The 15,969-nt window shown below is 42.9% G+C and overlaps 1 protein-coding gene across 1 annotated transcript in view; it reads left to right on the forward strand.

The window, feature by feature from the left end:
* The first annotated feature begins 859 nt into the window (after positions 1-859).
* Positions 860-15,969, forward strand: part of LOC129823225 (extracellular sulfatase Sulf-1-like) — a 113,907-nt gene continuing 98,797 nt past the window's right edge. Inside the window, exon 1 of the mRNA XM_055882108.1 lies at positions 860-1,442. The gene's annotated coding sequence lies outside the window, so the exon portion shown is untranslated. The remainder of the gene's footprint in view (positions 1,443-15,969) is intronic.

Consider the following 15,969-nt stretch of genomic DNA (forward strand, 5'->3'; position numbering starts at 1 on the left):
AGACCTCCCTCTACCCTCTATAGACCTCCCTCTACCCTCTATAGACCTCCCTTTTCCCTCTATAGACCTCCCTCTTCCTCTATAGACCTCCCTCTTCCTCTATAGACCTCCCTCTTCCTCTATAGACCTCCCTCTTCCTCTATAGACCTCCCTCTTCCCTCTATAGACCGCCCTCTTCCCTCTAAAGAGTTCCCTCTTCCCTCTATAGACCTCCCTCTTCCTCTATAGACCTCCCTCTTCCTCTGTAGACCTCCCTTTTCCCTCTATAGACCGCCCTCTTCCCTCTAAAGAGTTCCCTCTTCCCTCTATAGACCTCCCTCTTCCTCTATAGACCTCCCTTTTCCCTCTATAGACCTCCCTTTTCCCTCTATAGACCTCCCTCTTCCCTCTATAGACCTCTGCTTTCTGTCCATCAACTAGGTTTGATTTCCTATGATTGGCAAAGGGCAGGGTCTTAGGGGGACTGTGGGGTTACCACAGGGCATGTGTGTGAAAGGGTGTGTGTCCGTATGTCCAGAGTTCTTTGGAATTCAGGAGAACCGTGTGAAGAAACAAACTGTTCAGTTGACATAGTGTACTTTTACATCTGCACTGTGCAGTTGACATAGTATTTTTTTGTCAACTTTGTCGCAATCATTTTTTATTTTTTATTTCTCTCACTAACTCCCTCTCTCCCGTCTCTCTCTCACTAACTCCCTCTGTCCCCTCCCTCTCTCCCACTCACTCCCTCTGTCCCCTCCCTCTCTCTCCCACTCACTCCCTCTGTCCCCTCCCTCTCTCTCCCGTATCCCTCACTCACTCCCTCTTCGCCCTCCCTCTCTCTCACCACCTCTCTCTCTATCTGTCCCCTCTCTCTCTCCCCCCTGTCTCTCTCTCTCACTCACTCCCTCATTCCCCTCCCTCTCTCCCCCTGTCTCTCTCACTCCCTCTTTCCCCTCCCTCTCTCCTGTCCGTCTCTCACTCCCTCGGTCCCCTCCCTCTATCTCCCACCAATCTCCCTTTCAGGTTATGGTGCTTGGGGGTTTTCTCTGCTCCCGTATCTCCTGTAGTGTCTCTCCCCTCCACTCTACTCTGTCCTTGTCCCAGCCTCCTGGCACAGCCTCCGTCCAACACCCAGTAGCCAGCCTACAGAGAGCTGTGATTGGTTAGGGGGGGAGTGGGACTGGACTAGAGTAGGCTGGGTTTGTAGGCTGGGTTTGCAGGCGTGTCTCTGCTCTACTCTGAGGCTCTGCCTCTCTGCGGCTTTGCCTCTCTGCATGTCTCAACAGATGGTGGAGGTTAGAGAGAGTCATCACATCACAGAGAGGTTGTCTTTTCCTTCCTCCAGAGGAGATGTGGTCCACCTCTCTTCTCTGTAACCAGCAGCAAGACCACAACCCACCAAAAACCCAGAACTCTACATCGGATTTACTGGTCCGGCACTGCGCTCTCCTGACTTCCAGGTACTGTCTAACTTTCTGTCTCTTTCTGTCTCTTTCTGTCTCTTTCTGTCTCTCTTTCTTTTCACTCTTTTTATGCTTCCAGGTTTCTTTCTGCTGCTAAAAGGTGAGATACATCTAGTTTTCAGTATAGTCTAGTAGAGAGATTAGAGGTGAGATAATCTAGTTTTCAGTATAGTTTAGTAGAGAGATTAGAGGTGAGATTAATCTAGTTTTCAGTATAGTTTAGTAGAGAGATTAGAGGTGAGATAATCTAGTTTTCAGTATAGTCTAGTAGTGAGATTAGAGGTGAGATTAATCTAGTTTTCAGTATAGTTTAGTAGAGAGATTAGAGGTGAGATAATCTAGTTTTTAGTATAGTCTAGTAGAGAGATTAGAGGTGAGATAATCTAGTTTTCAGTATAGTTTAGTAGTGAGATTAGAGGTGAGATAATCTAGTTTTCAGTATAGTTTAGTAGAGAGATTAGAGGTGAGATTAATCTAGTTTTCAGTATAGTTTAGTAGAGAGATTAGAGGTGAGATAATCTAGTTTTCAGTATAGTCTAGTAGTGAGATTAGAGGTGAGATTAATCTAGTTTTCAGTATAGTTTAGTAGAGAGATTAGAGGTGAGATAATCTAGTTTTCAGTATAGTTTAGTAGAGAGATTAGAGGTGAGATAATCTAGTTTTTAGTATAGTCTAGTAGAGAGATTAGAGGTGAGATAATCTAGATTTCAGTATAGTTTAGTAGAAAGATTAGAGGTGAGATTAATCTAGTTTTCAGTACAGTCTCGTAGTGAGATTAGAGGTGAGATTAATCTAGTTTTCAGTATAGTTTAGTAGAGAGATTAGAGGTGAGATAATCTAGTTTTTAGTATAGTTTAGTAGTGAGATTAGAGGTGAGATAATCTAGTTTTCAGTATAGTTTAGTAGAGAGATTAGAGGTGAGATTAATCTAGTTTTCAGTATAGTTTAGTAGAGAGATTAGAGGTGAGAATCTAGTTTTCAGTATAGTCTAGTAGTGAGATTAGAGGTGAGATTAATCTAGTTTTCAGTATAGTTTAGTAGAGAGATTAGAGGTGAGATAATCTAGTTTTCAGTATAGTTTAGTAGAGAGATTAGAGGTGAGATAATCTAGTTTTCAGTATAGTCTAGTAGTGAGATTAGAGGTGAGATGAATCTAGTTTTCAATATAGTTTAGTAGAGAGACTAGATTATAGTCTAGTAATGAGACTATACACCTCTGTCTCTGTTCGCAGTGATTTATGGAAACATGAGCTGAGAGACAGAGTTGTTTCACATGCGCTCAACTCAGCACAGTACTTCAGTGTGTGTGTGTGTGTGTGTGTGTGTGTGTGTGTGTGTGTGTGTGTGTGTGTGTGTGTGTGTGTGTGTGTGTGTGTGTGTGTGTGTGTGTGTGTGTGTGTGTGTGTGTGTGTGTGTGTGTGTAGTCACAACATTTCTCAATGCTCAACGATTATAACGTTGGAACTCCGGAGCAACATTCCATTATGGAATATTGATGTGTCCCTTCATCATAAACACTGCATGGCTTCATTCAGGTTCATTCAGGTTCATTCAGGTTCATTATGGAATATTGATGTGTCCCTTCATCATAAACACTGCATGGCTTCATTCAGGTTCATTCAGCTTCATTCAGGTTCATGCAGGTTCATTATGGAGCTTTTGTCCCTTTATCCCTAAATACTGCATTACTTCATTCAGGTTCATTCAGGTTCATTCAGGTTCATTCAGGTTCATTATGGAGCTTTTGTCCCTTTATCCCTAAATACTGCATTACTTCATTCAGGTTCATTCAGGTTCATTATGGAGTTTTTGAATTGAAAGTAGAAATATAATTGTTCAGAAATCATGCTGTCTGTCTCTTATCTTCCTAGATGTTTGATTGGCCCAAATCAGGGAGTTCAACTGACATTTCCCATGTCTCCTAGGGACAGAGAGCCCATTATATTGGTGGCCAGCAGATAGGAGAAACAAAGAGCTCTTACCACCTGATCAATAGTATCATTCCATCTCCACACTGGTACCATACTGCATCGTAGGAGGGGGCTGTTGCTTTCAACTGATTTGGGGGGGAAAGGATCAATTGATTTGGGGGGGGGGAGAATCAATTGATTTGGGGGAAAAGGATCAATTGATTTGGGGGAAAAGGATCAATTGATTTGGGGGGGGGGAGAATCAATTGATTGGGGGGGGGGGGGGATCAATTGATTTGGGGGAAAATGATCAATTGATTTGGGGGAAAAGGATCAATTGATTTTGGGGGGGGAGAATCAATTGATTTGGGGGGGGGGGGGAAGGATCAATTGATTTGGGGGAAAATGATCAATTGATTTGGGGGAAAAGGATCAACTGATTCGGGGGGGAAAAGGATCAATTGATTTGTGGGGAAAATGATCAATTGATTTGGGGGGCAAAATGATCAATTGATTTGGGGGCAAAATGATCAATTGATTTGGGGGGAAAGGATCAATTGATTTGGGGGGCAAAATGATCAATTGATTTGGGGGGCAAAAGGATCAATTGATTTGGGGGGGGGCAAAAGATCAATTGATCGTTTGTCCAATGTTGCATTGGTTGGTTCAAGGAAATAACTCTTGCTGAAATATAGTCTCAATCTGATCCTGGTCTGAGATCTGATCCTGGTCTGAGATCTGATCCTGGTCTGAGATCTGATTCTGGTCTGAGATCTGATCCTGGTCTGAGATCCTGGTCTGAGATCTGATCCTGGTCTGAGATCTGATCCTGGTCTGAGATCAGATCCTGGTCTGAGATCTGATCCTGGTCTGAGATCTGATCCTGGTCTGAGATCTGATCCTGGTATGAGATCTGATCCTGGTATGAGATCTGATCCTGGTCTGAGATCTGATCCTGGTCTGAGATCTGATCCTGGTCTGAAATCTGATCCTGGTCTGAGATCTGATCCTGGTCTATAATCTGATCCTGGTCTGAGATCTGATCCTGGTCTGAGATCTGATCCTGGTCTATAATCTGATCCTGGTCTGAGATCTGATCCTGGTCTGAGATCTGATCCTGGTCTGAGATCTGATCCTGGTCTGAGATCTGATCCTGGTCTGAGATATGATCCTGGTCTATAATCTGATCCTGGTCTGAGATCTGATCCTGGTCTGAGATCTGATCCTGGTCTATAATCTGATCCTGGTCTGAGATCTGATCCTGGTCTGAGATCTGATCCTGGTCTGAGATCTGATCCTGGTCTGAGATCTGATCCTGGTCTGAGATCTGATCCTGGTCTGAGATCTGGGTCCGTAGCAGCTATCTGATAACATACATGTAGTGTATAGATCTGTAGTGTCAGAGGTGGTGGTTTTTTCCATTTGTGACAGGTATGTATTTTACGTAACACAACAGGAGTAATTTTGACAAGTTTTGTCTCATCCGCACGCTGTTGTGTTTGATTCGGTAGATTATTTTCCTAACCCTGGTTACTGTTTTGTATTGTTTGGGATTTTTGTTGACTGGATTATGTGAACTCGGGCAAAATGAGAAAATAAATGCATGTATTTTCCCAGCCTTAAAAACATCACCGTGGGAGTTTTAACACAACACATTCACAGACTCTATCAGACCTGCACACTATCAGCACAGTGTAGACGTTGAAACATGTGCTAGTTGGATCGTCTTCCTGACTGACTGTGGTTGCATCCCAAATTGCACCCTATTCAGTGCCTACGGCCCTGGTCAAAAGTAGAGCGCTGTGAATAATGTATCCTTTGGGACGTTAGCTGACTGTCAGAGAGAGACAACAGAGAGAGAGAGAGAGAGAGAGCTACAGCAGAATGTCCTCCTCACTTCTGCCATTTAACTCCACTAAAGTGAGAAAGGAGACGTTTTTTTGCTAACGGAAAGGTAATTTGATGTGTCGTTGTCGGCGGCGGTCGGTGCAACAATAGTAGGCTTTGGATGAAGCTTGATGTTACATTCTGTCACGGTCGTTATAAGGAGTGGACCACGATGCAGCGTGGTATGTTTCCATCTCTTTTATTAGGAAGAGAAAAACTCAAAGAACAAAAACAATAAAGCGAACAAACGAAACGTGAAGCTAATAACAGTGAACATAGTCAAGATCCCACAAAGCACAATGGGGAAATGGCTGCCTAAACATGATCCCCAATCAGAGACAACGATAAACAGCTGCCTCTGATTGAGAACCATATCAGGCCAACATAGATATATAATTCCCCTAGATAACCCACCCTTAATCACACCCCGACCTAACCAACATAGAGAATAAACAGCTCTCTATGGTCAGGGCGTGACACATTCAAATCTCCCTACTATCACATCTAAGCCAATAAGATAGATAGAAATGTACTAATCAATTTTGATTGGAGGTACACAACACACTCCCCGCCCATTACCGGATTGTTAACTGCTGTTTGCCTTAACCTCTAATTCCTCCCAAACCCGGATCCGGGAGCACCCCCATCAGTAAAAAAGCTGACTAGCATAGCCTAGCATAGCGTCACAAGTAAATACTAGCATCTAAATATTATTTAACCACAAGTCCAAGACACCAGATGAAAGATACACATCTTGTGAATCCAGCCATAATTTCTGATTTTTAAAATGTTTTACAGGGAAGACACAATATGTAAATCTATTAGCTAACCACGTTAGCAAAAGACACCACTTTTTTTTACTCCACCATGTTTTTACTGCATCAGTAGCTATCACAAATTCGACCAAATAAAGATATAAATAGCCACTAACCAAGAAACAACTTCATCAGATGACAGTCTGATAACATATTTATTGTATAGCATATGTTTTGTTAGAAAAATTTGCATATTTCAGGTATAAATCAGTTTACCATTGCAGCCACCATCACAACTCTCACCAAAGCAACTAGAATAACTACAGAGACCATCGTGTATTTCCTAAATACTCGTCATAAAACATTTATGAAAAATACACAGCGTACAGCAAATGAAAGACACAGATCTTGTGAATCCAGCCAATATTTCAGATTTTCTAAGTGTTTTACAGCGAAAACACAATATAGCGTTATATTAGCTTACCACAATAGCAAACACACAACAGCATTGATTCAAGCCAAAAATAGCGATAACGTATAAACCACCAAAATATATACATTTTTTCACTGACCTGCTCAGAATTCTTCAGATGACAGTCCTATAACATCATATTACACAATGCATATAGAGTTTGTTCGAAAATGTGCATGTTTAGCGGCACAAATCGTGGTCATACAATGAGAAAAGTAGCCAAGCTGCCAAGAAAATGTCGGGAGAAATCTTGGGAGAGGCACCTATTCTAATCGATAAATAATCATAAACTTGACTAAAAAATACAGGTTGGACAGCAAATGAAAGATAAATTAGTTCTTAATGCAACCGCTGTGTTAGATTTTTAAAATTAACGTTACTACGACATACAGCGTGCGTTAAAGCGAGGCTGCACTGAAATTAATGGCGGCTTATGCATTTTACATTTTTCAACAGAACAAAGAATTAACAGCATAAATAGTTCTTACTTTTTGATGAACTCCCATCAGAATCTTGGGAAAGGTGTCCTTTGTCCAAAAGAATCGTTGCTCTGTTGTAGAATGTCGTCTTCAACGTTGCTATTAGCAGTAAACATTGGCATGTGAGCCAGAGATACCCAACTACCTAGAACGCCACAAAAATAAATACCCGAAAATCGCAATATACTGACATAAACTGATATAATTCGGTTTAAAATAACAACATTATGATGTCTTTAAAGCCTATATCGAATAAAAACACAGCCGGATAATTCTAAGAGCTATAACCGAAGGTTCTAGTACGATATGCCAAGGTCCTCCGTGCGTCAGAGCGAAGAGGGAAAAGAACAGACACTTCCTTGCCAAGCTATTTATAACCTTTCAGATCTGCGTAGAGACTCCATTTCAACTCTCACTATTCGCTAACATCCAGGGGAAGGCGTATGCAGTGCATCTCAACCAATAGAAGACAGGCAGATTTATACACAGATCTCAGAGCAGCTTGCAGAATTCTGCATTCTCACATCCACATAGGAAAATTGCTTTAAGTCCAGTTCTGTTTCACTCACAGATATAATTCAAACGGTTTTAGAAACTAGAGAGTGTTTTCTATCCAATAGTAATAATAATATGCATATTGTACGAGCAAGAATTGAGTACGAGGCAGTTTAATTTGGGAACGTAATTATTACAAAGTGCTAACAGCACCCCCTATTGACCAGAAGTTGAGAAAAACTACAAAAAAATTATTGCCCCGATCGAGCTGAATATCTAGGCTTCGGATAAGAAAGAGACTACAGCGTCCATGAAGTGACCGTTAGAATTACCGCCTTTCGGAAAGAATACGTTTGTAAAGGGCAACAGTTTTGATTAAATTAATAAATAAATAAATTAATTGCTGTTACGTGGTGAATAAGAACCAACTAACTTTTTTAGTAGCATTTTTGCCAACGCTAACATCTTTTTCAGCCGAATCTCAGAGTTGTATCCAAAACACAGGCCCAGCAATTCTGTTGCTCAGCAACTCAACAACATCAATCTGACGTTAATCAATAAAAGCATTCAGATAATTGTCCGACATGAAATTTGTAAGTCGCTCTGGATAAGAGCGTCTGCTAAATGACTTAAATGTAAATGTAATGAAAAAAAAATGGGTCTGTTGCTATTAGTGAGCTGTTCCGATTTGATAAGCCAATGAATGGAGTTTTGTTTAGATTAGCTAGCTGGCTAATGGTAGCTAATGTAATTTTATACCAGTAGGATGAGAGCTAACTTTGGCTAGGTAGCTAACCAACAAGCGCTAGCTCTATTTTTTCATATAAGGCTGAAGTTATCTGTGTAAACAAACACATAAACACAAATTATCTGGCTAACGTCCTTGCCTGTTATAGCCAACTAGCTAGCCAGTAACGTAAGCCAAATGCCAACAATACTGTAGCTGTATTGACAGATTGTGCAGCACAAGTCAATGTTGACAAAAACTTAGCCCACATTCTTCAAACAAAGCAGAGCTAGCTAGCTAGTTAGCTAAGTCAAGTTCATAGTCGACACCAAACGTTGGGAAACTGACCAAGGCCCATAGGTCTCTAGTAGAAAGTAGTGCACTAGATAGGGAATAGGGTATCATAGGGCTCTGGTCTAAAGTAGTGCACTATATATAGGGAATAGGGTGTCATAGGGCTCTGGTCTAAAGTAGTGCACTAGATAGGGAATAGGGTGTCATAGGGCTCTGGTCTAAAGTAGTGCACTATATATAGGGAATAGGGTGTCATAGGGCTCTGGTCTAAAGTAGTGCACTATATAGGGAATAGAGTGTCATAGGGCTCTGGTCTAAAGTAGTGCACTAGATAGGGAATAGGGTGCCATTTGGACCACACTGCCTCATATCCTTTATTTAAGTGTGATAACAGTCTATCGTAGCCCTCTCCATCAGTCACTGACCAAAAGCACCATCTTCGTCCTCATGGGTGGAGTGTTATGGGTGGTTTTAAATGACTAAAATACAAGGTTTCTATGTCAAACAGTTTTGTTATATTTCAGTCTTCTGTGATGTATATATAACATTCATTATTGGGATGTAAACTCAACATGTAATAGTTGTAAACTCTATATCTGACATGGTACAGGTGTCTTCTTTATTCAAGCCCATAACCATGTGTGTGAGGTGGATACTTTAGTTTCAAAGTAGATTTTGTTTAAGATTACCCAGAATCACTCTGTGTGACCCTAATTTAACCCTTAATTAAAAGGTTAATTAAGATTAGTTTCAGAGAGACACTTTCTGTCTCTGTTGGTTGGCTTGTTGTAATAGTACTACAAAGTATATATGTATTGGTTGGCTTATTGTCATCAGTATTGTAGTATTTCTACAAAGTATATATGTATAAGTTGGCTTGTTGTCATCAGTAGTGTAGTAGTACTACAGAGTGTATATGTGTTGGTTGGCTTGCTGTCATCAGTATTGTAGTAGTACTACAGAGTATAAATGTGTTGGTTGGCTTGCTGTCATCAGTATTGTAGTAGTACTACAGAGTATAAATGTGTTGGGTGACCTGTTGTCATCAGTATTGTAGTAGTACTACAGAGTATAAATGTGTTGGTTGGCTTGCTGTCATCAGTATTGTAGTAGTACTACAGAGTATAAATGTGTTGGTTGGCTTGTTGTCATCAGTATTGTAGTAGTACTACAGAGTGTATATGTGTTGGTTGGCTTGTTGTCGTCAGTATTATAGTAGTACTACAGAGTGTATATGTGTTGGGTGGCCTGTTGTCATCAGTATTATAGTAGTACTACAGAGTGTATATGTGTTGGTTGGCTTGTTGTCATCAGTATTGTAGTAGTACTACAGAGTGTATATGTGTTGGGTGGCCTGTTGTCATCAGTATTATAGTAGTACTACAGACTGTACATGTATTGGTTGGCTTGTTGTTGTCAGTATTGTAGTAGTAATACAGAGGGAATATGTGCATCTAAACAGTCACCCGTAAAGGTTTCTTGTGTTTTTAGGAGCACAGTTTGAGGGAAATGTGAACAGAATGTGTGGGTGTACACACACACACACACACACGCACACACACACACACACACACACACACACACGCACGCACGCACGCACGCACGCACGCACACACACACACACACACACACACACACACAGAGAAACACAGACACACACAAACTCTGCAGCCGTCTATTTTGGTCACAGAGAGTTCACAATAGCACCCACAAGTCTTTGCACCATCCCTCTCTTGAGCGAGAGAGGTCATGTCAGGGAAATAACTCACCCACCTGCTCTGAGTGTGCGTGTCTTATGTTATGCTAGTATTTCTGGTCACTCTTCACCTCTCTCTTCTCAGCCATGACGAGCGGTTGTGAAGGACTGTGTCCTGCGTTTTCACCTCACTCATACAACTTACAGTCCTGTCCATTCACTGAGCTTTTGGCTGATTATATTCACATGGGATCTGTGCTTTGTTGCAGTGAGTGAGAGCGAATGGGAGGGAGAAACAAAGAGAGAGAGAGAAGTCCTTTTCTGTGTCCTTTGTTGAAGTGTTGCTGCACGTGGATGTGGCAGGGGCATACATAGAGAACAAGATAAGGAGGAGGGAGGGATGAGGAGGAGAGAGAGGGGGATGAGGAGGAGAGAGAGGGGGAAGAGGAGGAGAGAGAGGGGGAAGAGGAGGAGAGAGAGGGAAGAGGAGGAGAGAGAGGGGGAAGAGGACGGGGAAGAGGAGTAGAGAGAGGAGGAAGAGGAGGAGAGAGAGAGGAAACAGGAGGAGAGAGAGGGGGAACAGGAGGAGAGAGAGGGGGAAGAGGAGGAGAGAGAGGGGGAACAGGAGGAGAGAGGGGGGGAAGAGGAGGAGAGAGAGGGGGAATAGGAGGAGAGAGGGGGGGAAGAGGAGGAGAGAGAGGGGGAAGAGGAGGAGAGAGAGGGGGAAGAGGAAGAGAGAGAGGGAGAAGAGGGAGAGAGAGGGAGAAGTGGAGGAGAGAGAGGGGGAAGAGGAGGAGAGAGAGGGGAAGAGGAGGAGAGAGAGGGGGAAGAAGAGGAGAGAGAGGGGGAAGAAGAGGAGACATAGGAGGAACAGGATGAGAGAGGGGGAAGAGGAAGAGAGAGGGAGAAGTGGAGGAGAGAGATGGGGAAGAGGATGAGAGAGAGGGGGGAGGAGGAGGAGAGAGAGGAGAAAGAAGGAGAGAGAGATGGGGAAGAAGAGGAGAGAGAGGAGGAACAGGATGAGAGAGGGGGAAGAGGAAGAGAGAGGGAGAAGTGGAGGAGAGAGAGGAGAAAGAGGGAGAGAGGGGAAGAGGAGGAGACAGAGGGGGATGAACCAGAGAGAGTGGCCTCTTAGGAGTGCTTGGTTTGGGCTCCATTATTATATAGGTTCGCACAAAGACACAGACACTAACACACACACGCTATCACAAACACACACACACAAACTAACAAAAACAGCCTGCACCCCCCCCCCCCCCCCCCCCCCCCAGAGGGCTGCAGTGTCCTCGTCTTGACATCCCTGTCGTCCCCGAAATCCGCTCCCTGGGAAGCAGCAGTCTGTTTCTGGTTGTAAAGAGAAATGGCCTGCCTGTATCACTTACCGTCAGAATGCACATCTAGCCACTGTTGCACTGTCATGACAAAAAAAAACATTTATTGAATCGAATGTTGAATTGAGAGAGTGAGAGAGAAAGAGAGATGAAGAGAGAGAGAGAGAGAGAGAGAGAGAGAGAGAGAGAGAGAGAGAGAGAGAGAGAGAGAGAGAGAGAGATGAAGAGAGAGAGAGAGAGAGAGGGGGAGAGAGGGGGAGAGAGAGAGAGAGAGAGAGGGGGGTGATGGCTGAGTGCTATGTTCATCACCCCAGTCCTGTCTATTGTCGCCTCCTCTCTCTCCCTCCTCTCCCTCCCTTCCTCCCTAATACACACAAAAGAAAACAAACAGAAACAAATAAGAATTGACATCTAAAATGGCTCATGTGTATGGATCTACTGTCTCTATTATATTATTATAGACTACTGTTGACCAGAGCCCTATAGTGGACTAAATATCCATGCTCTAAGGCACAGGTGTCAAACTCATTCCACAGGGGGCCGAGTGTCTGCGGGTTTTCGCTCCTCCCTTGTACTTGATTGATGAATTAGCATCACTAATTAGTTAGGAACTCCCCACACCTGGTTGTCTAGGGCTTTATTGAAAGGAAAAACCAAAAACCTGCAGACACTAGGCCCTCCGTGGAATGAGTTTGACACCCCTGCTCTAAGGAGAATGCAAGCCTGCCTATTTTCACTGACTACACAGGTGGATGATGCACTCACACACTGATGGAGTCAACACCAGGGCCCATCCTTAAGCAGACAACTGTTCCTTATAGCTTCTCTATCTTTCTCTGCCTCCTTGTCACAACGAAAAGCCCAGTACGTGAAAGAGGTTTATGTGTTTTAAGACTTGTGACACACTTCTCAATTCAGTGATCAATAAAGAAACATTCATCCCTGGGAATATTAAACTGGGTAAAGCTCTCTCTCTCTCTCTCTTGTTCTCAACTAGCTTACCTGGTTAAATAAAGGTGAAATAAAAAATGTACAAATCAAAATATTAGAATCAACTTTGGCAGCGATTACAGCACTATATTTTTCTGGGTTAATCTCTAAAATCTTTGCACACTTAGATTGTAGATTATATATATATTTTTAAATGTTCAAGTTCTGTCATGTTGGTTGTTGATTACCGGTGTCTCCGTTCAAAACAGACTGAACTAAGATTTTAGTTCTATGTCATAATGACGACATCTGACTGCTTCTTCAGAGGAGATTTCGCTCCTGCAGACAGTGAGTCACGTGATCGTGGCTATATAAAGCAGGCAGACAGGCTTTGAGACATTCAGTTACCATTTCGGTTGTGTGCAAGTGCGTATGTATGTTTCAGAGTCGTGTAAAAAAATACACTTTTCCACAGTTACAACCACATCACATACTAGTTAACTAGTTACCTAGCTAACTAAGAAGAAAATAGCTAACAAACTTACAAACTTTTACTCCAAGTAGACAGTGTTAGCTATCTAAACTTACCTCGTTACAGGCTAACCTCCCAGTAGACAGTGTTAGCTATATAAACTAACCTAGTTGCAGGCTAACCTCCCAGTAGACAGTGTTAGCTATATAAACGTACCTAGATACAGGCTAACCTCCCAGTAGACAGTGTTAGCTATATAAACTTATCTAGTTACAGGCTAACCTCCCAGTAGACAGTGTTAGCTATCTAAACTAACCTAGATACAGGCTAACCTCCCAGTAGACAGTGTTAGCTATATAAACTTATCTAGTTACAGGCTAACCTCCCAGTAGACAGTGTTAGCTATCTAAACTTACCTAGACACAGGCTAACCTCCCAGTAGACAGTGTTAGCTATCTAAACTTACCTAGACACAGGCTAACCTCCCAGTAGACAGTGTTAGCTATCTAAACTTACCTAGTTACAGGCTAACCTCCCAGTAGACAGTGTTAGCTATATAAACTTACCTAGATACAGGCTAACCTCCCAGTAGACAATGTTAGCTACCTAAACTTACCTAGTTACAGGCTAACCTCCTAGTAGACAGTGTTAGCTATATAAACTTACCTAGTTACAGGCTAACCTCCCAGTAGACAGTGTTAGCTATCTAAACTTACCTAGTTACAGGCTAACCTCCTAGTAGACAGTGTTAGCTATATAAACTTACCTAGTTACAGGCTAACCTCCCAGTAGACAGTGTTAGCTATATAAACTTACCTAGATACAGGCTAACCTCCCAGTAGACAGTGTTAGCTATCTAAACTTACCTAGACACAGGCTAACCTCCCAGTAGACAGTGTTAGCTATCTAAACTTACCTAGATACAGGCTAACCTCCCAGTAGACAGTGTTAGCTATCTTAACTAAGCAAGATAAAGGTTAAACTTTAGGAGCAAAACATCGGTCTTAGGTCTTAGGTCGCCATGGCAACCTTTGACAAACCTACAACAACTTATGATGCTGCCCTTCACCTACACAGTCTCTTGCTCGTCCCAACAAGATAGTTTGGCGGATACTACTGATATCTGGGGGCTTTCTCCAGGACGCCCTGGTGGTCACATATCATCAGGAGGCCGTGATGACGCTCTTGAAAGGTTTAAAGAGAGATTTCCAGGAAGCTTCTTCTTTCTATATGTAAAACAAATATGTCAAATATTTAAAAACATACGTGCATGCATATATATATATATATATATATAGCAAAGAAAGACCCCTCCTTTGCCTCCAGAACAGCCTGAATTCTCCAGGGGGATCAAACATTTCTCATTTGGTATCAAGGGATTTAACGTGGGCCAGGAAAACATTCCCCACACAGTTACACCACCAGCCTGTACCGTTGACCCCAGGCAGGATGGGGCCATGGACTCATGCTGCTTATGCCAAGGCAGAGAGAGAGCGATAGAGACACCAGAGCGAGTCAGGAGCATAGGAGAAAGTATAGATTAGACAGAAATACATGATGCAGAGATGCAGAGAAACAAAAGACAATTATAACGTGAGAGAGAATCTCCTATTTCAAATCAAATCAAATTTATTTTATATAGCCCTTCTTACATCAGCTGATATCTCAAAGTGCTGTACAGAAACTCAGCCTAAAACCCCAAACAGCAAGCAATGCAGGTGTAGAAGCACGGTGGCTAGGAAAAACTCCCTAGAAAGGCTAAAACCTAGGAAGAAACCTAGAGAGGAACCAGGCTATGAGTGGTGGCCAGTCCTCTTCTGGCTGTGTCGGGTGGAGATTTGGCTATGAACACAGGTTCCCATATTTCAGCACTGCCCTGATAACACCGGTCCCATATTTTCTCCAAATGTTGCTCTAATCCTGCAGGGAAATGTAGCTGGGTGGACGCCACCGGGCCTGGTACACTGAGGAGAGCCTGTGTAAGGAGAAAGCCCAGGGTGCCCAGGGGCCAGAGGGAGGTAGGCCTAAGTGCCCATAAAGACTGATCCAACATCTCCCACACTGTTCCCCAACCCAGGGGCATACTACAAAGCAGGATCAACTAACTCTGATTAAATATAAACATAAATAACTTTTGATTTTCTGGATCCTTAAGAAAGCTAAACTTAGATATGTGTTTATTGGTTGTTGAATCAGTTAAGCCCATGTCAAGCTAGTCTTTCCAAAACAAATGTTATGTTTTCAGAATATTTAGGATAGTTACCTGGCTAACTCATTGATTCTGTGATATACCCCTCAGATCTTTGAAAACTATAAATCAACAGATATTTGGATTTAACAACAGCTGGCGCACAATCTCTAAATATTAAAGAAGACTTTATAGAGATTCTGCTATATTAGCTGTCTATTTACCACCATAAACCGATGCTGGCACTAAGACCACACTCAACGAGCTGAATAGGTCCATAACTAAACAAGAAAATGCTCATCCAGAGGCGGCGCTCCTAGTGGCGATTTTAATGCGTGAGAATGCTGTTCATTGACTACAGCTCAGCATTTCAACACCATAGTACCCTCCAAGCTCATCACTAAGCTAATCACCCTGGGACTAAACGCCTCCCTCTGCAACTAGATCCTGGAGTAAGGCAACAATACATCCGCCAAGCTGACCCTCAACACGGGGGCCCCTCAGGGGTGTGTGCTTAGTCCCCTCCTGTACTCCCTGTTCAACCACGACTGTGTGGCCGTGCACAACTCCAACACCATCATTAAGTTTTCCATCGACATGACGGCCTGATCACCGCGACGACAATGATGTCAGGACAACAACCTCTCCCTCAACGTCAGCAAGACAAAGGAGCTGTTTGTGGACTACAGAAAGCGGGTCGTGGAGCGGGTCGAAAGCTTGATGTTCCTTGTTTCATATTACTAAGGATCTATCATGGTCTACACATTACACACCTGTGAAGAGGGCACGGCAACGTCTCTTCCCCCTCAGGAGGCTGACAGATCCTCAAAAAGTTCTACAGCTGCACCATTGAGCGCACCTTGACTGGCTATATCACCGCCTGGTATG

Source organism: Salvelinus fontinalis, chromosome 25 (genome assembly GCF_029448725.1).
Source record: "Salvelinus fontinalis isolate EN_2023a chromosome 25, ASM2944872v1, whole genome shotgun sequence".
NCBI classification, from domain to species: domain Eukaryota; kingdom Metazoa; phylum Chordata; class Actinopteri; order Salmoniformes; family Salmonidae; genus Salvelinus; species Salvelinus fontinalis.